Source organism: Lathyrus oleraceus, chromosome 7 (assembly GCF_024323335.1).
Source record: "Lathyrus oleraceus cultivar Zhongwan6 chromosome 7, CAAS_Psat_ZW6_1.0, whole genome shotgun sequence".
NCBI classification, from domain to species: domain Eukaryota; kingdom Viridiplantae; phylum Streptophyta; class Magnoliopsida; order Fabales; family Fabaceae; genus Lathyrus; species Lathyrus oleraceus.
Window position 1 is genome coordinate 105,132,890 of NC_066585.1, and position 11,387 is coordinate 105,144,276.

The following is an 11,387-nucleotide window of genomic DNA, read 5'->3' on the forward strand; positions in this document are numbered from 1 at the left end:
CTTAAATGAAGGGTTTTGGTTAATTGGTGAAATTACTCAAATTGCATGTGCATGGCATGCTACAGTGCGAAAATGGGCTTAGGCACACTCCAAATGTGGTTTTCAGTCATTTGCAGTTGGTAGAATATGTGGACAATGATTAATTTGAAAGTCCATTTTTCACCCCTCTCTTTTTAATTCAATGCACTTGAAAAAGGCCATTTTGATTGGATGATTTTTGGTGAAATGTGATGAAGGATTTGGATAGAGCATGTCAAATGTGACTTGTAGCAAAAAACCTCACTCAATTTGGCCAAATGGTTTGGAAGTTATCTCACTTTGAAGTTCAAAAATTCTTGAGAATGATTTGATCATAACTTGCCAACCACACATGAGAAATGAGTGTTCTTGGACTTTTTGGAAATGGGAGAACAAGATCTTCAACTTTCATGTTGGACAAAAATTAATTTGAAGCTTGTATGATGAAGTAATTTTGAGGAGAAGAACTTTCCATTTTTGGCAAATTCCAATTACAGGTCAACTTACTATTTTTGGAAATTTTTTGTCTGACCTCCAATCCTTCACTGTGGATGTTTGACATGTTATATGAGGCTTATATGGACATGAATGAGACCTCTCAAACCAATTCCCACCATCAAATCACTGATTAAATGCACAGTTGACCACAGTTGACTTTGCTAGGGTTTTGGTTGACTGAACCAGGTTCTGATGAATTCCAAGCCCCTACCACTTGAGATCTTGATTCAAAATGATGTCACAACTTATATGAACTCTTGATGAATGATCATGGTGCCCAAATTCTCAAGAATGGTCACCATCCACTGCTCAATGAATGATTTGACTGTTTTGACCTAGCTTGCTTCATCTACAAGTAACATGGTCAGATGACAATATTTTTGTACTTTTGGTTAATAGACAGATGAAAAGCAATGATACACAAATGCAATACATGCTTGGTGATCAAGAACCACACTCACAAGATAACCCACCCACTAGGAGGGAAGCAAAGGTGCACAAAGATCCTTGAGGCAATGATATGGTATGATATGATGCCATGAGGGATCTTAGGGACAAAATTGGGGTCTTACAGTTATTGCTTAGGTTATAGATATTTGTTGCGTATGCTTGAGGCAAATCAGAATTTACACCCTCTTGCAAGGCAAGACAAGTATTTGTTGGGTGTTCAAGAGAGGTGAAAATGCCACATGATCTTTTAGATTGAGTTTTTCCTACTGCTAATTTTCTCACCAATGAAGTAAGCTCATCAATTTTTGTTTCTAAAGTCTTATTCAGAGAAGAAGCTTGAATCTCATTCACATCCTTTGTTTGGACCACGTAATTGTTTCTAGTTGTGAACTATTGGGAGTTGAGTGACATGCTCTCAATCAAGGATTTGGAAGCAGCTTGAGTCTTATCAACAAATGATCTACCATTAGTGGCATCTAAAATGTTCCTATCCATCAGTAGTAATCCCTCATAGAAGTACTGGATAAGTAACTGCTCGATAATCTGGTATTGAGGACAACTGGATACTAACTGTTCGAATCTCTCTCAATACTCAGCCAATGACTCATTGCCCTATCTAAAACCACATATTTATTTTCTAATTGATGTAGCTCTGGAGGTATGAAAGTATTTTTCTAGGAAGACCTTCTTTAAAACATTCCAGGTTGTAACAAAATTCGGCTCAAGATAGTACAACCAGTCTTTTGCAGCACCCTATAGTGAGAATGGAAAGGCTTTGAGCTTGATGTGATCTTCTGTTATTCCTTCAGGTCTCAAAGGTATAAAACAAACAACCTAGAATTCTTTCATATTCTTATGCGTACCCTCACCTGCAACACCAAACCTTGGCAACAAGTGTATTAAACCAGATTTCAATTCAAAAAGAATAATAACATTAGCATATTCGATACATAAACCATTATAATTAACATAAGGAGCATCAAGTTGTCTTAATGTTCTTTGTTCAACCATGTTATTATCAAAAGCAAGTTCATAACCAGATAAAGAATGAGAAAACAGAGAACTAATTCAACAATGCAACAACAACTATGAAAATACCGACAATGTCCCTATTAGGAAGAAACAATTGAAATACACAAAAAGTGATTAAAATAAAATTTTAAAAATACAAAAACACGAAAACTATTCTAGTTAAGTCAATTAAGAATTTTGAGAATTTTTTCAGAATTTTCTAAAACAATGAAAACAGAAAAAAAAATCATAAAAAAATAGAAAAATAAGGAATTTCGGATTTTTTTGGGGCTTCCAATATTTAGTCCCTAAACAGAGTCTTTTGATCCTTGATTTTTTTCTAATGAATCGGCAAAGAATCGAAATAATATGAGACGATTTTCCTAAAAATTATTATTTTAAATGCTAAAACGCGGAAATGCCAAAACACAAGAACGCAAGGGCAAGAACGCTGAAATGCAACACCTATGTGTCGCAACGCGAAAAACAACCGGCGGGGAAAGACACAGAGCCGCCACCGTGCGTTATTTATCCCAAAGGAGGGAAAGGAAACGCTCGAAGTAAACCTGAAAAAGGGAAAGGAACGGTCTTACGACCAGAGATTGCAAGGTACGGGAGTCGGTTACGCAAGGGGAAGGTATTAGCACCCATCACGTCCGCCGTACTCGACGGGATCCATGCTTAAAAGAATAGAATGAGGTTGCTAAATAACTGCTCAAAAAGAATGCACACACACTGGAATAAATAGGTGAGAGAAGACGGAGGAAGGGGACTCGGCAGGATATCGCATCCTGGGCCTACGTAGTTTGTCAGAAACAAACATCAGAGTCGACGTAGTTCGGGGAAATGGGGAACGGGCTCGCTAGGATATCGCATCCTATGCCTACGTATCTCATCTGGAATGAGAATCAGAGCTGTCGTAGTTCGGCTAACGCACGCCGAAACAAAACGCAACACAGAGACGCCAAAAGAAACTCAACAAGGAAACAGAATGCCAATAGCTGGGCTTACATCTGACTCCACGAAGGCAAACAAGGAAACAGAATGCCAATAGATGGTCTTACATCCGACTCCAAACAAATAAACAATCGCTAACCAGCGAACACCAAAGGTTCTCCAACTGACAAACTAAAGGGGAGTCTGGAACTCGAGCCTAATAGCTGTCACACAAACACCAAGAAGACGCTGAGACGTCAGAAGAAACAAAAAGGTTGAACGCACAGACTAAAAGGGAGTCGGGAACTCGGACCTGATAGCTGTCAAGCAAAACACACACAGAAAAGAAAAAGGGTGAACACACAGACTAAAAGGGAGTCGGGAACTCGAGCCTGATAGCTGTCAAGTGAAACACACGCAAAAAAGAAAAGGGTGCCCGGAGAGATCTCGCACGATCTCCTGCCTACGTACCTCATCTGGTATGAGGATCAGGGCGACGTAGTTCCCCTTAACAGGGGAGAAACTTTCTCCTAACCAGAGACTAGGGAGATAACAGACTAATAGGGAGACTACGACTCGAGCCTGAAAGTTGTCATGCAAACGATCCCTAAATTGACGTCTCTAATCAGAACCTAACTCGCACAGGAAGCAAGCTAGCCTAAACAGCAAGTAAACAAACACAAGTGAACATGTATCACACACTATATGCAAACAAGCGGCTCATACAAGGCTGGGCTTTAGTCAAGGGGTCATATCAACCTCGACAAACAAGCCAAAACTGTATGGGTATGCTGAAGCTCTTAACCACTGACATTGACCGTCAGGGTGAGCAGATGAAAGGTAATGAGGGTTAGACCTCATAGCTCTTAACCCTGGACTGGGTGAGCTTGAATCAAAGAAAACGTGGGGGTCGAGAATGAGGGACCCTATTCCACTTGACTGACTCTATACAAGGATCTTGGGTTAGGTTCAAGAGCCTCAGCACGTAGTGCGAGCATACTGAACGACTCAACGATTAACAGGGGATTGATTGCTAATCCCTTCTATCTGTCAATTGCCTCTTCACTTAGGAGGACTTAACAAGTAACATGCCTCGACAAGGATGTCTTGAGCACAAAAGTAAACAAACACAGTCATTGCCTCTTAAGGAGGACTTCAGCCAAATGCCTGCCAAAAGAAACGGCAGGGCTTCCAGACTACATGGAGTTAGAGGATGATTACCTAGGTGATATACCAACCACAGCCAAAGCAAAGCTCAAGCAATGAGCTAAAAGCGACTAATGTACCTGTACAAAAGTCAAACAGTCAATATCATATTCAGAAAACCAAACAGACAATCAACAGTGGTTCTCTTCCGATATGTACACAATACAAGTCCTATGTGTAAACAAATCAAGTGAGTTCATCACCAAGGGACCTACAACACAACAAAGGTTAGTGGACAAAGTAATTTGCATCTCAAGTAATGAGATCACATCAACCACTAGAGCTAGATGCTTGAACCTGAAATACAAAGCTCAAAAGGTGAGTACAAACCACTAGTACCAAGACTAGGGTCAAAGGCAAAGCAAATAGTCAAAACAGAAGTTGACATTCCACATGAAGCACATTTAATCAAATAAGAACATGTCATAAAAAGGATCAAACTCAAATCACATGGCAAGGCCATCCAATGATTAAGATAAGGCAGTAGGCACACAAGGTGATCACAATTGGACATCAAAGATATAAAATCCACATTAAAACAGAAATGAACCCAATGATCATGAAATTTTTTATGTGATATCAACATGTTAAACACAATCCTCATGCCAAAAATTAGGTCAAGAAGGTATCAAATGACATGTGTATAAAAATGAACAAAGGCAGCATCCAAATGTGTGACACAAATTGTCACACCATACATTCATGTGTCTAAAACAGAGATGGAAAATGCTAAAAATGCCAAACAAAAGCTCAAAAATCGTGTAACATGTTAGGAATCAGCATATCAAATTTCAAAGCAATTGGACAAATAATGAGCATTTCACAATCAATTGAATGAAGCATGGTAATTTTGCATACATGTTCAAACACACAATCTCAATTAAAAAACCAGAATCAATCAATTTACACAAATGACATCTAAAAATAATAGACATCAATACAAACAAGTGAAAAAAAATTGGGAGCAATTTGGATTTATTTACTATTTTTAGTGATTTTTGCAATTTGATGAAAATATTGAAATAAAATGAAAAGAAACACATGATAATTTGGAGGGAAATGGAATATTAGGCTAAAGTTTGAAAAAAGTGTTGGAGGCAAGAGTTGAACAGAGGACATCAAGGTCACAAACAGGCGCATGAAATAATAAAACAAAAGTAACATGGCAGAGATTCGAACCAAGGCACTCAAGGTCACAAACAGGCGCATGAAATAATAAAATTCACAAGTGTTGTGGCCAGGTATCGAACCAAGGAGGTAATGGTTACAAGCGCGCGCAAATAAATCAAATAAAACCAAGCAAGATGAGGATCGAACAGAGGAAACGTTGGTTCAGGGCGCGTTTTGTACAAAACGCAGCCGTTTCATTAAATGAGTTGGCAAGCCAACTCACGGTCAAGGTACATGTGGAACAGGTCAAAGGCACGCAGGCCAATTATCTTGCCAACAAGACGCAGGCGTGGCAATACACAAGGATAAACCCTAGCGCCACACCAGACGGTGGCTGGTGGAAGTTTCCATCGTCTTCTCCGGCCAGCCAGGCGGAGAAGACCTAAATTTTTTTGCAGAATTCAAAAACGCGCATATCATTGGAAAGATCTCGTCATGTAGATCAAGAAAATCACCTTAACTAAGTCTAATTCTTCATGTATTGAACAGATCGAACAGAAACATTATTGCAATCAAAACTTCAACTCAGCATAACTCACTCAATATTCATCCATTTTAAAATCTAAAAGCATCAGCATCATCAGCAGTGAAAGTTCTACATAATTATAGCAATAAAATGAAGAATCATGAGGTTCGAAATCCAACCTTCTTGAAGAACAGTGTGGTGATTTCGTGGATTCAAGGCCTCAAACGATCCAGATCCACTCCTATATTGATGACTTGAAGCTTTATGTATGAATTGGTAGCTGATTCCACCTAGATCTAACTCAAATTGCAAATTCCATCTTCATGAGTTTGTGCACAATTTGCTTGAATCTTGATCCAAATTTTCAAATCAATGCTTGATTCCTACTCAATGATGATCAATGAACACGAATATGCAAGAAAATGGATGTGTTATGTGAAGAATTTTGAAGTTTGATTTGAGAGAATTTTTGGAGGGAAAAGAAAATTCTAGATCTAGAATGTGTAATCTGATCCAATTCTGTTATGATTAGCCTTATATACTCCTCCTTAATCATGTTGTAATTAAGTTTAAGCATGGTTAATGAAAAATTAATGAAATATGGGGTGTATGACCAAAAATGCAAATGTGAGGGTGCATGGCTCATTCCCACGTGAACAGTAGCATGTTAGGGCTCCATTCCACTTAAAATGAACTCATGAACATGATAGGATTGGAATTAGACTCATGTGATCAACCAAATTTAAATTCTTCATTTTCCCTCCAAAATGTTCATGCATGGACACTTGATTATGTGATTTTATTTCATGCAATGCAATGCTTGATTTGGAAAATATAGGTCATGAGAAGCATTTTGCAAAAAGAGTGGTTGAGTTTTGAATCAAAAGTTATGGCATTTTGAACTTCCATGCATACTTCATGCTCATTTGGCCATAACTCCTCAACCACTCATCAGATGGACATGATCTTGGACTTTTTGAAAAGAGGAGAGAAAGATCTTCAACTTTCATGTTCACCAAAAATTCATTTGAAGCTTCTTTGATGTTGAAAAGTCAAGTTGAATGTGGACCAAAAACTTGCCATTTTTGGAAACTTTCAATTACAGGTCACTTTCCATTTTTGGAAACTTTTGTCCTGACTTCAAAATCTTCAAGGTATATGTTTGAAATGACAAATGAACCTCTTTTGAACATGAATGAGGTGTCTCAACTCATCTCCCCACCTCATATTCTTCAGCTCTTGCACAGTTGACTATATAGGTCCTCAGATGACCTTGACATGCTCTGATTAGCTTAAACCTCCACCACTTGAGGAATTGGCTCAGAAATGAAACCCTAGCTCATATAAGCTCAATATAATGATCATGTGATCCCCATCTCAATAGAATACCTCTTATCCTTGACAAACTCTGGCTGGAAGAAAGTCCATGATTAGGGTTGACCAGAGGTCAAAACCCTAATCCCAAGGAACCTGAGCATGAACAATGAAACCCTGGATGATGATAGAACCATGATGATGGTAATATATCCTTGCCAGCAAGATAATTCTCAAGACCTGTGAAGGACCAATAAACCCTAAATGAAGTACACACCCTTAGATGATTGGTGATCAACTTAAAGAAACCCTCAGGCTTGAATCATGTGACATCTCCCTCTTCTGAAAAAGACTTTGGAGGATGATTGTTTATTTCAAATGATATGCAAAATGCAAATGCCTAATGTCCTAAAACATGAAATGCAATATGCTAAGCTAGTACCAAGAAGAGGAGGGCAACTTTTGAGGTGTTACAGCTGCCCCTATTCAATCCACTATGAACCTATCGATATGAACAGCCTCGGCTTTCAGATGATCAGAGTGAAGAGTGGTTGAATACCAAGAACAGACGAACAATTTGCGCTCCGCTGGGGATTATTATCTTTTGCTTTTCTTGAACCCCAAAACTTTCTGATTTTTTTTCTTTTCTTGAACCCCACAACTTTCTGATTTTTTTTTCTTTTTTTTTTCACTTTTCTTGAACCCCGGAACATCTTTGATTATCACTTCCATCTCCGCCCGACAGAAATTTCCTCCAGTATCGCACTACTGGGGAATACCGTTGACCCGACGTCACGATGCTAAACTCCTCAGAGTAACACCTTCCAACTTCCATCTCGCACGACAGAAATCTCCTCCAGTATCGCACTACTGGGGAATACCGTTGACCCAACGTCACGATGCTAAAGTCCTCAGAGTAACACCTTCCAACTTCCATCTCGCACGACAGAAATCTCCTCCAGTATCGCACTACTGGGGAATACCGTTGACCCAACGTCACGATGCTAAACTCCTCAGAGTAACATCTTCCAACTTCCATCTCGCACGACAGAAATCTCCTTCAGTATCGCACTACTGGGGAATACCGTTGACCCAACGTCACGATGCTAAACTCCTCAGAGTAACACCTTCCAACTTCCATCTCACATGACAGAAATCTCCTCCAGTATCGTACTACTGGGGAATACCGTTGACCCAACGTCACGATGCTAAACTCCTCAGAGTAACATCTTCACCAACCGGTGAAACCAATCCTCAAACGGTAACCACAGCTTGAGTCGCGCTGACCGCGTAACGTCATGATGTTAAACTCCTCAGAGTGACATCTTCACCATCCGGTGAAACCAATCCTCAAACAGTAACCACGACTTGAGGCTAACTGATGCTTGCAATGCTGAGGCTGATCTTCCAACCAAATAAACCGATTCTCAAACGGTAACCCCGACTTGAGACTAGTTTATGCTTACAATGCTTATGCATGAGTTTTTTTCAGCGTAATGCTCCATAACCATGGAAATGCTACGCAATGAGTTATGCAATATGCTATGCTTTCCTAAATGATGAATGCATAACACAAGTATCCCCCTCAAGGGACTCTACTGGGGAGCTCGAGGCACTATGTTGAGGAACTCGACAACACTCCAATCTCCACCCTGCCGGGGAATAGCACTGCTGCTGGGGAAAGGACAACCCTCACCAGGGATGACCTCCAATGAACTCAATCCGCTTGGGGACTTCGCTGGGGAAGAAACCACAAACGCACACCTCCTCTGAGGAAACAGCAACTTTCCGACTTGCTGGGGAAATAACAATCTCCACCCCGCTAGGGGAAACAACAACCTTCCAACTTGCTGGGGATAAAACAATCTCGACACCGCTAGGGGAAACAACAACCTTCAGGCCTGGCTGCCAAGGAAACACCGATCTTGAACCCGCTGGGGAGATAATAATCCCGACCCTGCTAGGGGAAATACGGAATATTTCGACACGGAACACCTGTCGACGCGTCGAACGATGGTATCCACCATCTAACCAAAGTATCAACTTTCCACCTCAGACTTTGAAGAGTCTTCTTGATTCACACTCAAGGATCGTCGCAATCCTTTCGCCGTCTTTTCACCATTCTTCAACTCCTTTGTCCTTGATTGGACTCCACGGGGATCTTTCGTCAAAAGGCTTCACATCACAACCTGCAATTGAGTGAAAATATCTAACAGCACCTGCAAAAGAGATCGTTAGATAAAAACGTGCCCCAGGCATGCCAAAATTTCAACACCTAGGTCACTCAACCTTCCGAATAAGATTTCAGGCTTTCAATCTTATGAACATGCATTGGAAGGGACCCCTATGTCTTAGAATGCAAAGATTCTTTATCAAAATAAACGGATGTTTTTGCAATCAAAGCGGTAATGAAAACAAAAACAAAATTATTTGACTGAATATGCATTTATTGATTGAAAAAGGTGGCTCGTGACCGAGCAATACACAGGAAGCAATCCCTGAAAAGAGGTAATTGCGCACAAAAGGAAAAATCTATCCTAATGGCAATGTGAACCCGTGATCTCATCGAGTTCCAACTCGGTTACACCCCATATATCCTCAAGACTCTCCGCGCTTTCTGCCTTCTAAACAAGACGCTTCCGACCGATCCCTGTCGGGAATTATCCATGTGTCATATCCAAAACACAAACGATCATGCTGGACGCAGTTGTTCGTTTCAATCCCTCTTTTGCCTGGACCGCCCTTTCGGGTTTTCAGTCCACCGGGATACCCTTTTTTGCCCAAGCCTCCCTTGCGGGGTTTTCGACTTGCCGGGTGTACAGTTTTTTCCTTTTTTATCCCTAATTTTTGCCCGAACCTTCTTCATTTTTCTTTTGGTTCGCCGGGATGCCCTTTTTTGCCTGGACTATTTTATTCTTTTCGTCCAGCGGGTCTCTTATACGAAGTATTTTTTTAACTGCGTCCGCATTCACAGGGGATGGAAAATCCTCGCCATCCATGGTCGTCAACAACAAGGCTCCACCAGAGAATACCTTCTTAACCACGAATGGACATTCACAATTGGGTGTCCACTTGCCCCTACGATCGTTTTGAGGAGGAAGGATCCTTTTCAACACCATAACTCCCACGTGGTACACACGAGGTCGCACCTCTCGGTCAAAAGCCCGCTTCCTTCGCTGCTGGTACAACTGCCTATGACAAATGGTTGCCAGCCTCTTTTCCTCAATCAGGCTTAACTCTTCGTACCGAGTCTTTATCCATTCAGCCTCTTTCAATTTCACATCCATCAGGACTCTCGATGACGGAGTCTGGGCCTCAACTGGTAACACAGCTTCCATCCCATACACAAGTGAGAAAGGTGTTGCCCTAGTAGATGTACGCACCGAGGTTCGATACCCAGGGTACAAGCTTCGTACTTGCCACATTGTTGGTGCATTCAAATGTTAGCCTAGCAGCACTAGGAATGTGGGATCCCTTCGGCGTAACCAAAACAGCACCAACTCCACCACCATTCACATTAACGGCCCCATCAAACATCAGAATCCGTTCGGATTCAGGGTCAGGCCCCTCCTCCGGGATTGGTTCCTCACAATCTTTCGATTTGAGAACCATGATGTCCTCATCAGGGAATCCAAACTTCATCGGTTGATAATCCTCAATGGGTTGCTGGGTGAGGTAATCAGACAATACACTCCCCTTTATTGCTTTTTGAGAGGTGTACTGAATATCGTATTCAGTCAAAATCATTTGCCATCTCGCAACCCGTCCGGTCAATGCTGGCTTCTCAAAAATATACTTGATCGGGCCCATCTTGGAAATCAACAAAGTGGTATGAACCAGCATATACTGTCTCAGTCGGCGAGCAGCCCATACCAAAGCACAACAAGTTTTCTCGAGCAGTGAATATCTTGTTTCACAGTCGGTAAACTTTTTGCTAAGGTAGTAATTTGCATGCTCTTTTCGACCAGACTCGTCATGCTGCCCCAGTACACACCTCATAGACCCCTCGAGGACTGTCAAGTACAAGATTAACGGTCGTCCCTCCACAGGAGGCATCAGAATCGGAGGCTCCTGCAAATATTCTTTTTTCTTTCAAATGCCGCTTGGCAATCATTATTCCACCTGACCGTTTGATCTTTTCTCAACAGCTTGAATATGGGTTCACACATGGCTGCTAGATGAGATATGAACCGTGAAATGCAGTTCAATCTACCTAAGAAACCACGAACCTCTTTTTCCATTCTCGGTTCAGACATTTCTTGAATTGCTTTTTCTTTGGCAGGATCAACGATTCCTCTTTCATTTACAATACACCCCC